Source organism: Venturia canescens, chromosome 9 (genome assembly GCF_019457755.1).
Source record: "Venturia canescens isolate UGA chromosome 9, ASM1945775v1, whole genome shotgun sequence".
In the NCBI taxonomy this organism is placed as follows: Eukaryota; Metazoa; Arthropoda; class Insecta; order Hymenoptera; family Ichneumonidae; genus Venturia; species Venturia canescens.
In genome coordinates this window covers 13,983,042-13,997,309 of record NC_057429.1, presented here as the reverse complement: position 1 = coordinate 13,997,309, position 14,268 = coordinate 13,983,042, and the positions used below count along the sequence as shown (strand labels likewise).

The 14,268-nt window shown below is 47.9% G+C and overlaps 1 protein-coding gene across 1 annotated transcript in view; it reads left to right on the top strand.

The window, feature by feature from the left end:
• The window catches only part of Taf9 (TBP-associated factor 9), a 100,247-nt gene that overhangs the window by 54,835 nt on the left and 31,144 nt on the right, over nt 1-14,268 (top strand). The window lies entirely within an intron of this gene.

Here is a 14,268-nt window from a genome sequence, read left to right as displayed (position 1 = left end):
AGCACTGCGTTTTCACTACCGACTTGAGCCTTTTTGACAGCGAACCCATTGCCAGCCCACCAGCGCCAATTAGCATAAGAAATGATGCTTCTTCAAACGCTCTACAAAAATCAATGATTGTTTCAACCTCGGACCTCGGGCCGTTCACTTATTTCCAGTTTCGATACTGAACAGACGCGAAAGGAGACTTTCAAGCTTCGAAAATGAACCCTGGACCCCGGAGGGAAATGGGGTGATGGGAGACCCACAAAAAACTCGGGAGAGACTCGTCTCTATTGGGACCAGGAACCGAGGGGCTGGAATCCGATGGCAAATCTTTGCGAGTCAAGAGCCCGGTCTCCTTGGCCACAATTTTAATTAGCGAGATGTCTAGGCCAGTCTGGATTCTTGAAATGCACTTACAATTCACAGCCGTCACTCACGATCAACAGAAACTTTGCAGACAAATATCACGCGAATAAAGTCCCTGAAAAAATGGCTACATTGGATTTTTCGCAGCCCCCTCACTCCCTCCCCCATCACCGCGTACATTTATCAACTATTCTGGTACATTTTTCCAATACCTGTAAATTTTAGATGCCGATTTCTACGTATAAACACACTCGTATCACACAATGGGCTATATATCACTCCCACTGGTCGCCAACAATAATTCATAACGTGTAGCTCCAACGTCCAACATGGGACACTCCACGTCGAATGGTCGAATCTCTGCACACCGGTGTGCAGAAAGCTTTCAGAAATACCCAGAACTTTGATGACGCAATTTCGAAATTCGCTGGGAGAGAACGCTCCGAGATGAATTTCTCAATGAAAAGTTTAATCGAATTCCAAGGACCGAGAGTCAAATTTCCGGGAGGCCTCAACGCCCCAAACAGGAATTCAATAGTCATAAAATGTTTCGTGTTTTAAGGACGAAAAGTTGAATTTCCAGGCTTTTGAAGAATCGCATGTGCGGCGAAATTCTCTTTGGAATGCATCGCTCGCACATGGCGACAGTTTCGCGTTTGTCACGGTATTTTATTCATGAATAATCGTTCATGATTTCATGCGGCTTTTAAATTATTTAATGGTGAGACTTGCACATGTGACGAGTGCCGGTCATCGGCCCTCCGGCTATAATATACTCTCACGTTTGAGCTGTCGTGAATATGCACACAATCGAAGATCGATATTGTGTGTTGGCTCTTCCACTGGTCTCTCTGCATTTTCGATGAATATATGTTTATATACGGGACTGGTGTTTGTGGTACATCGTGACTCGCTCAACCGTCACGAGTACCTCAAAAGATCGACGATTGAAATGACTCGAGTCTGAATAAACATGTGTACATTCGTTCCTTCGCCCTTTTCAGGCTCGCAATCTTCCGAATGAATTAAACAACCGTACGGCGCGCGAAAAAAACAATCACGAAAAAGCCTCGAGGAGGATGCAGACAGCGCTTCCCTCGAGTCATGTTCCTTTCGTCGTGCGAGCTGCGGGTGACGTAGACGACGAGAACAAGTCCTCGACCTCGTCGAGGTCGTCGTGCAATTCGTTTTTGATGCCTCGGAGTTTGATTCTTTGACCAAACCTTTGAGTGGGCGATTTTAAAAGTTGAAGCAACGTTTTTCTATGGGTGCGAATTCCAGAGAAAAAAAGTGTTGAATCGCATCGGAAAGCTAGAAATGCTCGTTGGATTTTTTTATTTATATATTGTATCATTGGGGTTAAGATAAGAGGTTCTTGGCCCGCTTTGATACGTGTCTGGGTGTTCGAAAGCCGAGGAGCTCGTCCGAGTTCGAAGTGAATGACTGGTAAGTGTGGTGAGCGGGGAGGAAAGAACTCGCCGGTGAATGTCACCGGCGAGTTCTTTGAAGCCATAGGTTTCGTCAGCGAAAGTCGAAACTCCTCTGAGAAGCGACAAGGTTTCTGAAGAGACGAGAGGACGGGGAAGCAGAAATTCGCGTCGTTGCAACGTTCGGAAACATAATTGCGAATTATGAGATGTGGAAACTCTTGTGCTCTTTGCTTTTTGTTCTTCACTCGGAAATAAAAGGATGGAAAGAATCCGCGATAGTTTGAAAACGCATCGACGGCGGATCTTTGTCCGAATGTGGAAGAGGAAAAAATCGCCGGAGAAAGCAAGTCGAATGTTGAGTCAGGATAAAAGAGCGGGGCCAGATGGCGAGGAGGGCGAAAAAAGAGGTAAAGAAAGGAGATTCTCTCGAGTGCCGTGCTCTCTCAGCATTCCCCCGGACTTACTTGGAACTGGACACCAGGTTCGTGGAACCGAGACGGTCATCGGAGAACTCGCTATTTAAAGAAACGAAAAGCCCCTTTGCGAGTTTCTTTTTCTGTCATACCGTTTTTTATGCGCCCTCTTCGCTCCATGCGATGCAACTCTTCATTGACCTTTCTCTTTATCCCCGGCGATTCTCCTCTCTTTATTCGGCGAGTCGTAAATTTTCATTGAACTTCTTTGCAACGTTTTTACCGACGAGGTCAAATGTACGAGGGAAATATTTGATACGCGAGCCATGATTTATTTCATGCAAGCGTCATAAAGCTTGCAATTCTTTCAAGAAGCTTCGATTGTTTGTCGGTCTAGCTCTCTCTCTCTCTCTCTCTCTTCATTTTTCAACGTTTTTTCGCCAACATCTTAGCGTGCGACCATAAAGAGTTAAATATTTCACTCTTTCGTCTGCGCAAGTCAGACTCGACCTCGTTGTGCGACCCGTCTGAGAATCCCGCCAACGTCAATAATCATATAAGAGTATTATTCCATCATCGTCACGATCCATTCGAACCAGCCCGCTGCTCCGTCTGGGCCAATTTCGTCGTTCTCTTTATCTTTTTTCGTCTCGCTGCTCCTAACTCTCCCTCAGTCTGTTTTCGTCGTGAACGAGGATAAAAACGCCCATTGAGTTCTCAAATTCCTCCATTACTTAATACACGATCTATTATTTCGTCCGATTACGTAATCGATTTGTTCGTCTGACAGTTTGTGGCTCGATCGTTCCGGGGGGGTACGGAGAAGAAATTTTCAAATGCAATCTCATTATTGATGCGAAATAATGACGTGACCTCGATATCATCCGCTTTCAACGTCTAGCGTCTCGCGCAGCTTGGAAAAAATCGTCGAAAGAGCCGCGTCCGGTGTGTCTCTCTTGTCAGAAAGTTGAATTTCTCTTGGCTCTTTGCTTGTTCACACTCTCGAGTGTGAGCGGGGCGCGGGGGAGGCGGGCGGAGGTTGCAGCCGAAGGGAAGAAGAGGGCGAAGGAAAAGGAAGAGAAAAAGTGCAAGAGATTCGCGGCGGCGGAGGAGAGAAAGGCGAGCGGAGGGGACTCGGAGAGCACACGGACAGATATTCCAATGAGAGTGCCAAAGTGAGAAGTGCACGAGAGCGAAAAGAAAAATGGACGGAGCGAGAGATAATCGTTGAAAAGAACGTACGATGAAAAGAGATGCGAGGAACGATGAGGCAAGGACGGAGAGGAAGAGAAGGCGAAAGAGACGGACAGAGAGAAGGAACGAACGAACGATGCACAGTCATGTGTGTACGGCCTGCTAAAAAGAACCTCAAAGACCATAAAGACCAAGTGATAATCGGTCAGAGACCCTTAACCGAGACTCGTAGCAGACGAAGCTCTCTTTCGCGGTCCCCGCGCGTACGATGCACCGTCCCCGTTTCTTCGTGTGCGAGTTTTGCGCTCGTTTATGTGTGAAAAGAGGGGCCCCGGCATAAACCAGCTCCGAGTCAGGGCAGGGGGCCTTCTCTGCGTTGCACACCAGACAACTAACAGACGCGAGGACGTACGAGCGACTCAGACACTTTGCCTCTTCAAGCCTCCTCCTCCTCCTCCTCCTCCTGCTCTTCCGTCTCTTCCTCAAGCCTCTTGCTATCTCCGTTTCTCTCTCTCATCTCTGCTTTCGTATATACCGAGCTTCGTATATTCTCCTGAGATTGCGAAGCTGCATGTATGCGGCTCAAATGTTACCAAAGAATTTCGCTCGAATCGAGAGCCTGCTTCGAAAACGAGTCACGAAATGCCACTCAAAAAAGTATCCCGCGTGATACTGATTAGTCCTGCGAGTGAAGCACGATCCTGAATCAATAAATTAAGTCTTTCGAGTCTCGCAGCTATCTGCTCAGGCACTCTCAACCCTCGCTTTCAACTTGCCGGGTGCGGCTCAAAGCAAACATCAAAATATGCACACATGCGTTTGTGTGATTTATTCTGTCTGCAGATATGTTTCTAAGGCTAAAGAAGCGCGAGCCGGAGGAGGGAAAAGGACGAATTCAATGAGGAGTCGTTCCGAGTTTGCAAACTCTTTTCTCTCTCTCTCTCTCTCTCTCTCTCTCTCTCTCTCTAGTGCTCGGTGCACGTCGTCGAGATCGCAAGTCGGCTTTGCTCTCCTCTTCAACTGGCTCCGGCAGCGACCACGTCGTCACCTCGTACAAGCTCCATAAAGGGCAACGAGGATATCGCCGGTGCATCTCTCTCCTCGTTCCTTCATCCAGCAATGACTTGGCCAACGCTGTCACGTAGGCGAGAGAAAAAGAGCAGCGTATTCGTAGAGCGGAGACGCTGCTGCGAATCTCCGACATTTTCCAAGGATATTCCGAGAGTTACGTAGCCCCTGAATAATTGATCGAGTCTGACGGAAAGCTTCGTAAAGGTAACGCGAATGATCAGCGGCTCTTTATAGCGGACATGCTCATTCAAGATTATTCACCTGACTTGATCAATGAATAGATCAAAGTTATCTTGGGAACTGGAATTTCTCGTTTTCATATCCGCTGACTCGCACCGCACGTACCTTTTCTATGACGTAATTTCGAATTAGCTTCCTGCCATCGCCTCGTGCTGGATCCACGTCCAACGGACGAGTTTAGAGATCGCGACACTGTTAATGACGCGCGACCCTGCGTGTACGTATATGATCAGAGAGAACGAAAAAAACCTGACAAAAGCTCATTCGTCACGATGAGACTTTACCGATCCGCGGAGGCGTCGGGAGCAAATTGGATTATCGACGATCAAACACGAAATCCGATCAAATCGTTCGGAAAGGGCTTCATCCGCTTTTTTCCTCTCTTCCTCTCGCTTTTGCTATCGCGCTTTATACGGCCTTCATGGTCGATTCGCTCCGGGGGAGGGGGTGGCCCGGAGCCACTGGTCCGTGGGACGCGGTGTCGCAAGAGTCTCAAACGCGCCTCGTGTCGAAGCATCGGAATTAAGGTTGACGCTGGATAAGAATATTTAAAGAGGACGAACAATTTTTTATTCCACTCCGGCGTATTATCAGGTGCTCGGTATTCTCAGGGTGAGCTCGATACGTCATCGGTAATCTCTCGTTGAGTAGAGATCGTGAAACGGTGACGTTTCTTATAGAAAGCAGAGAGAAATTCAAACACTGTGATAACGAGCTCCTCCGCGGGTCATCCGAGCGGATGACGGAGCTCGATAAAACTCCAGGAACGAGATACGAACGTGCTGAAAAACATGAGTTAACCAGAAGCTGATAAATCCACCTTGAACTCGTATAACAAGCGATCCGCTCCGAGGACTTCCGAACTTGTCATTCTTTTGTTTGAACATCTACGACGCGTCCGTCGATGGAGCTATTACGAACAACGAAACGCCTAAAGCGTAAGCCCCCTGCCAATAAAGATCGAGTTACGTCTCGCGTGTTTTTTACTTCGTAAAGTCAACCGTAAAACAGCGAGCAGCAATATCTTCGGACGTTACGACGGATCTTGGCGAGAGCGCAGAGGAAAGAATTCGTTTCACTTCGGACGCCTAATGAGAAGAAATCACTTCCTATGAAGGATGCTCGAAAATGATTTAGGTTCGGTTACGATTACGGTAAATAATTAACGGCGTAGATGGCACCTCGCTCAACTTTTTTCACCGTCTGCGAGAGGAAGACATTGCCGACTGAAATGAAAAACGTGGGGGAGACGAGAGAGGATCGGCGCGCATGAAGGGACCCGTAGACAGTTATCGTCCAGCGATAAAAGTCAATGGCGATAATAACGCGTTGATACCGCGATGTCGGGCTGATGCGCCACACGTCTGGCTCGCGTCCGTTGTGTCTGCTTGTCAACGGGTCGTTGAACGTCCCTCTTTGCCCCTTCATTCTGACCCTACTTGAAAACCCACTGCCGAACCTTCGCCGTGCGTTCTTTTGTTTTTCCTCACTTTCGTTTCTCCTCCTCCTCCTCCTCCTCATCGGCGCCTTCATCGCCGGACTTTCTACTTCTTTTTCACTTTTTTATCCGCATTTCATTGACTTTCTACCGCGATGCGTCCGTGCTCCGAGGGGGATTTCGTCCTGCACGTACGCGACTATCTTGGAAACTAGCTTATTGTCCTTAAATGGAGCTTGAAGGTTTTTCCCCAGAGGAGTTGGGACTGTAGCCGAGGCTGGACCGTGCGTATTGGCTCGTTCCCTTGGTCCTTCTGGCTTTAGAACTTAGACGATATCCCACAACTCCGACAATTCACTGTTTGTACCCGATGGCTCGAAAATTGTACAATATAATGGGAAACTGTCCCACCAAAGTCTGCCCAACATAATCGTTCGTTTTCATGGCAAACATTGTCCCTCCATTACCCAATAATCGTGATCAAACATAATCCCAGCACCAATCAGGGACTAAAGCGAAGAAAATTTGCTCTTCGCGTCGTGTCTATCTCAAGTTCCAGCACGCACGCGTCGTTGCCAGTTGAATCTCGTGGATCTCGTGCCATGTATACATAATCCTTGTTTCTCAGGAGGAGCATTAGACGTTGGCGAATGGACTGTGAGTGGGTGGATCAGGTGGATGGAGTGCTCGAGTGCGCCCGAATGAGTAGCAGTACACACACGGGCTTGGAAGTCACAGAGGAGAAGAGGGCGGAAGGAGGCTGGGGGTGTAAAGTACGATACATTAATACCTCTGAAATAATTCGAGACGTGTTGCACTCAGTCACGCCATAGTGAACGATCGAAGAGAGCGCGAATGCAGGACTGGCGTCTGGGATTAAATTTCACGCCGGTGAAAGGGTGTTTTGTTGGGCGCGGGAGGATGGAGTGAGTCGTCGTCATCGTCGTTGAGAGGGTCGTCGAGAGGCGAAGAAAAAGAGCGAGCTTCGGAGAAGGAAGAGTGAAGAGAGAGCCTGAAAAACCCGAGTCCGAGGAAATCTGGGAAACAGTCGGAGCAGGTCGAATAATATACATAAACATTCGTACGAAAACCTTTATAAACGTACACATCCGCACACGTGTACGTACGTATATGAGAAATGTATATAATGCGCATACACTATCCTCCACTTCAGCATCCTTTTCTCACTCCGTGCTCCTCTCGCGCACTCTCCGAGTGCGCGGCTGGTGGGCTGTCTAGTAGAAATGGTAATAATAAAATCTGAAGGAGTCGACGTTGGCGATGGTGCCGTGCAGTGGCACACGGACATATCCACTGCGATGCGCATACAGATATATATACGCGTGTGGGGCGAAAGGTTAGAGAGTAGCGCACCGAGCAGCGGAGCCTTCTCCGGGTCTCGGTACGCGAAGGATAGAGTATTTTAACTTTTTAAGGGCGCCGGGGCCGAGGGGAAGGTCGCAAGGGGTAAAAGGGTGGTCGGGTGGGCGCGAGTAGAACCGAAGGAGAAAAGGATAGCGGTGCGGAGAGTAATAGTGCGCGGGGACGGTGAGGTGGTATAAGAGAAAACGGTGCGGTAGTACGGAGTGTGCACGGAAGAAAGGATGGTGCATGCGTGCGTAGCGCGGGTGTGTATGTATTACTGTAAGAGGAAAGGGCGAAAGGGATAGCGGCGGAACAAGGAGGATGCTCGCTGCAGTAAGGGAGAGAGAAAGCAGAGAGCAGTTCACTCCAACAGTTTGGTTGGCTGTGTCTGCGAGAGGGGGGTGGGCTAGGGGGTGTTTTAGTCTAGACGGGGGGAGAACCTCCCCCGACTGCACGGGCCGCACGAGCGGGCCCGGTCGGGGCGCTCGCCCCTTTCACCCCCGACGCCGTCGTCGCGCCACCAACGCCGCCGCCGCCGCCGCCACAGCACCACTACCATCACTAACGCCACTCAGACTGCCAGCAGACAGGTTGCAACCAATGTCGTGGCAAAACCTCCGCCCGCACCCCCGGTTATCCCCTTTCGAATGCGAGCGCGGCTCATCCCCGGCTCCCGACGCGTTTCTCTTCCATCGCACCGACTGCGAGCATCAGAACCGCACCAGCCCCTCGCACCCTTTAACAGCCCTCTTCACTTCTCCCCGAAAAGCCACCCTCTGACGCCGATGCACTCGTCCAAAATCTCTTAACCTTCCGTGCCACCCTCTCCTCCTCTTTCTACTTCTTTCTTTTCTTCTGCTCCTTCTCCTTTCTCCCTCTCCCTCATTCGTTGAACCTACAACCCGCCGCTCTTCCCAATGTCGTCGCGTATAGACGTCGGCTCCGCTGGCCACCCTCCCGCCTCTCTGCGCCCTCGCCTCCTTCACCTACACCTCGCGGACCCCCGACGAGTCGATGTTCCCGGAGTACGAACGGGCGAACGGCGAAAAGGATGCAGACACAAATTACGAAAGAAAGGTAAAGAGGGAAGCGAGCGAGATATTCCACAAGTCCTTCTTCGCGCAGCCGGGAGACAAGGAAAAAACGACGACGATACCAGCCCAATACGAAAAACAATCGGGGCTTTGCTACGGACGAAAAAACAACAAGTTTCACGAGCATGGCTCATCAATCGTGTCACCAATGAAACTCTTAATCACCCCCAAACCTCTTCTTACCACTGCTTACAGTTACTCTTTATGGACGACCGTCCTCAACGCTGTCGCACGTCTCAAGCTAACTTTTGCCTAGAAAAAAAAAAAAATAAATAAATTCCCTAAAATCAAGTTTTTCGGGAAGCTTGTCGATTCTCAAAAAAAAACCGTTCAATTTTTCTCAGTGTCCGAGCAATGAGAACGCAACAATAACGAAAACGATTTCAACCTCCTCGTATTCCGGCTTGAAGTAGTAGCGACGAAAATCCTGTAAACTTCGTCACTCCCCTGTTTATAAACATCAAGCAGCAGCATGCATATTCATACGCACTCTTTCACTTTCACTCGTTGAAAATACCAGACACGGGATTGCACTGAATATTAACAATCGTCTCTTTTCGCTGACTTCATCTGTGTGTCTCTCTGCAGCTATTAATGCTCGCTACGCGTTGGGACTCTACTAGACTATTTTTAACCAGTTTAACCAGCTGGTTTACCCAAGGTACATAAAACGTTTGTATCAGTAGCTCATATTTATGAATTCTTGCAATTCAAGTCCTCCTCGCAGTGTGAGTAAATATTTCTCTCCGTGTCGAGCATATGATCGCATTGAAAATAATCAAGAAAAAACAAAATTTCTCGTTCATTCTCCAGTGTAAATTCCATCCGCGAAAACAATCTCAAAATTCTCATTCAAAGGCATTTCCTCGCTGAAATACGTCTCGATAAATTCGTCCCCGCATAAATGCTCATTCGTCATATTCATCGTTCTTCTTCGCTTCCTCCTCTCCACTTCTCCCTCTTTCTCCGTCCCCCTTGCAGCGCACTCTCTTCGCCTCTTGAATGTTCGTCTCTGTCACGTGGTGCGCGCGAGCCGGGAGTGCAACGCGGCGCATAAGTACTGCCATTGTTTCAGTGACATCGCGATACGCACGCAAGAGGAAACGACGCCGCTCCAACAACGATAATATAATACGCATAAACAATGGTACAATGACCACAGCCGACATTACCGGTTCGTGCGCATTCACGCTCTGCATATATGAAGGTACGCGAGAACGAGGACGCGAACGATGGAAAAACTGCACTCGGACGAAGGTGATATTAAAAATCGCATTCCGTGACAACTATTTCGCATTACTTTCCTTTGTACAACGATAAAAGAGATGAAGAATTTTCGGGGGACGGGATGACTCGGGAAAATTCCTCCATCGAATACATTCGAAGGGAGAAAAATCCACATACAGACCCTGGTCCAGGGTGCACTGGTTATTTAAATATGTACAGACGCGAGTACAAATAGACGGGAGTACAGTTATGCATAACCAACTTGGAGAGATCCTTTGATGTGAGCAGGTGGCTGCTCAGTCCCTTTTGACGAACATTGCGATTTCACCGAATTCCGTAGAGAAGCAGCGAGGAGCCAAGTGTTCGCATAACCGGGCACGTGTGTAACAAGCCCAGAACTCGATTCCCTTCGAGTTGATTTTCTCGGACGGGAACCCAAAACACGTCCGGCTGCGGGTAATTAAATTCCCTCGGTCCGCTTACTAAAAGCGGCGATCTCTTTTTCTACTGTTTGAAGTTGCAGGGGTTCAGGGAAATTGGAAAATGGGAGGAAACTCAAAGTCCTCGTGATTCGGGCTCAAGATTTTTTCGGGAGGGAACAACGCCGCGAGATGCATGAATTGGAGTTGAAAATTTTTGCTGCCCCATCCCCTGCCGGATCGCTCGAGGGTGCGCCGAACAATTTGGCACACAAAGTCCAAGTTTTCCTCCCTCGAAGTCTTCGTACGTTTTCTCTCTGCGCGTCTGTGTAAGTCGCGCGACTGTCATGTTTGACTCGTACGAGTGTCTCGACTGTCGACGAGTTTGTGTTCCGGCGCTCGCAAGTGAAGCTCCGGGTGTCCCGGGGGAGGAAAAAGATGAAGTCCGCATGGCCCCACACTCGCTCGTGTATGGAGCCGCCTGCCTGCCGCGCTCCGTGATCTCACAACCGTACAAAGTTTGCCGACTCGGCGTACCTTCCCTCGGGAACTTTCTTCACGATGAAGGTAATACACTTCGGTTCACGCACGTCCCGAATATTTATCAGTTCGTCTCCGCGCTCCCAGAAAATATATAAGGCGAACCCTCCCCCCTCGTACATTGAAACAGAGCATAAAAAAGTTGATATTTACCAAGTTTTACGCCTGTGCCATGTGCGATTCTCTTCCCCTGGTATAAAACCCCGAGGAACGTTGCACTCGCGGCGAAGGAAAAAGAGTCAACGAGATGATCGACCGTGCGGAAACGCTTGAAGAACGTGAGTCAATTTACCGTTGCGATTTATTAGCTCAACTTTATTCGACTCTAAAGTTTGGCTAATCGAATCATTTTTTGATTGGAGCTCCCTTCAGCTTTACAGATCAAAGCATCAGAGCCTTCTTCCAATAATCGAACTTCAAACGTCCCTATGAACGATAAAATATCTCGTAAAATACTATCAATCGAACGGTTACCCGTGTCACGAAAACGTGATCGACGCGATCCAGAAACTTACGATGCACGCGATCGCTCTAAAACATATTCTGAATAATATTAAAGTGAAAAGATTTTTACTCCTTCTGTCATGGAGCTCTCTCGCGAGTAATCAAACGCAATATTTTCGGTCCAAGTACTGTTCGAGAGCCGGTTCAAAAAGCAGGTTGGCGACTTTTGAAATTCAGAAGCTTTTACAGCTAACCCGAAAACACATGAGATTCATTAAATCGAGGCAAAAGTTTCATTTATCTGATATCTCCGGGCATTGTACATTGTGTACGAAGTTTGTATACAACGGACGAGGGTAAAAAGAGAGCGAGCAAGAGGAAGGGAGAAATGGCGCTATCATAACCACGACTTGATGGAAGTGGAGGTAAAAGTGGGAGAAGGAGTGAGCATAGAGCAGCTCCATCAGACCAGACTAAACAAAAGCCATCTGGTTACCTTTTTTTCTTCATGAGCTGTAACCAGAAACCCTTTCAGGCTAATTCCGAGGCCTTCAATTCTCGTTGAGTGTGCGCGCGTGTGTTTCTACCGTGGTACCCCCTTTACCCGTTCGCTCTCTTTTCACTGATTCGTCGCCGCGCTTCGAACGCTCTCGCCACTCCTACGCCGCAGTCACAGCAGCCGCGGCATATTATGACTACCGGTCCGATAAGCACCACGCGCGCGTCCTGTTATACACACGCGCGCGCGTGTCTCCGCCATCCTCCTCGCGATCAACAGATATTAGCACTTTTATTATTTTGTTTGCTGTCCACAGCGCCGCTGATTCGTTTGCGGCTGCATCCGGCGCTCTTAGCACGTGCCAATGATCTCCGAAGCGCCACTTTCCGCATTCGAACACAATCGAGGCATCGCGCGCTTCCCGCTTCCCACCGATTTTTCCGTTGGAGAAGTCTGATCGTGAGCGAGGGCCGGCGGATACTCGACGGACAAAATAAATCATTGGAAATAATGATCGCGTTATGATGATGCGGAAAGCAAACAGGATATTTGTGACAGCAATAAGAAATTGTTTGACGTCCAATTTCACGATAGCTGTGGCAATCCATCAGTTACCAATGTAACGAGCATTTCCCTTTGAATTTTAACAAGTTCTCAAACACGCGAAATCCACATTAAGTTCGATTTACTCTGTGCTACACTCTGCTCGGTTGAACATCGATCATTTACTACTCACGATCGACCGAGTGCAGTCAACAAATGCTTGATGAAATATTTGGCTCGAGTCTCGGAGTGCAAGAAAAAAAATTGGTTTTCTTGTTGAGCGATGTCCGAGTGGTATTGATAGCTCCAAAGTCTGCCAGGAAAAGCGCGTATGAGCGGCTCGTAAAAAGATTGAAATCTCGTTCAATCCATCACGGATTGCTCGATACCGATTTTTCAATGGGTGCAACTTGATTATTGCGAGTCTTGATCGTCCACCCGAGATCAACGCCTGCATAAATCTTTAATTGTGCGAACGAGCCACGGCTCAGAAATGAATTATTAATCGCAGTAGATTCAATCAGTAGCTAATCAGACTATTTGCCGTTTATGCACTCGGGGAAAAAGGACGAATGTAAAAGAACGGAGAAGAAAGAGAGGGACGGAGAGCGGGAAGAGAGAGAAAAGCCTGGTGCGAGACTGCTCCAAAAAAAGAAAAAACAATCTCATTCTACACGGCAATTTCTTCTGTCTCATTCCATCCGTCTCTCCGGGGTCTCGTGTGACACGTCACCTCAGGATGACTACGTTCCTCTGGCTCGCCAAAGCTTTTCGTCGCCCCCGGCGCCGTAATCCAACAACGTCGCTTTATTTATTGAAGCAAAGTTGGCCTTCTCTCTCTCTCTCGCTCTTTCGCTCCCTCGTTTCCTTCTGTATCTCTGCATACGACATCGAATACCATGAAACACGATGCACTGCGGCTCTTCGTGAAACTGACAAATCCTCGCACTGAAACCGACTCGCCATTAGTTCTCCTGGGACCGGCATACCAAATTTCTTCTCTTACGTCAAATCCTCTCGGCAACATTCTCAGAAAACAATTCTCGAGCCAAAAACATAATATTCAGGCACAGCCGACTCCATCTTTCAATTCAAACGCGTTTGTTCTCAAAAAGTCTTGAAGCACCTGGAACATTTTTGGGGTGCAATTAAGGCGGATAGAATCTCATAATTTTCTTGCGCTACGCGAAAGTTGAAGAGAGTACGCGGAATCGAAACGATTCTGTCAAAATTTGCTTTTCAATAATTCAGCAAAGGATTTATTGATTATTTTTTTTTTTACTTAACACTCAATTTCACCTGGAAAGCTTGAAATTCGAGAATTTTTTTCAACGTCGTCGAATGAATACGAAGAGCAAAAATTCTTTCTTTCGAGGAGAGTGTCAAGTCGGGCAACTTGACGAAAAATCCAATGGATATGAGGAGAGCTCGAGTTGGCTCTTTTACGATGTCCCTCGGTGTGTGTCACTGCTCCGGCCTCGTTGGTTCCCGAGAGTCGAGAATCGTCATAAACACGAGTAGGTACTCCGGTGGATTCAATTGTTATTACGTCGGTCGTGCTCAAGAGACAGCGCATAGGACATTGGAACGACGACCTTAATCCGCCGCAACCACGTATCTCGTTAACTTCGTGTTTTCTTTGCTCGTCGTATTTTTAAGAGGATTTTAGTTCGTTTGAATTATTTATCGCGACGACTGAGTGAATTTAATGATAAAGTATAATTCGATTTTTCGAAACGAGTCTCAACAATGGACGGTATGCAAATTCACGCTATTTATAGATTTGAGGATGAAACTCGTCGCCAAAAACGGCGTACGCTTCGTTTGCTGTTCATAAAGTTTAATTCGTAATCCCGAAATCAATTTGCCGATTGCGAGCGACCTTTGAAAATGTTGTATTTTTGTATCAGCGTGGATTTTAAGATTTATCGTGCAAATCGTTAAATCCATCGATCTTAGGATGGAAAATAATTTGATGCTTCAACATTGATTCGAACGAC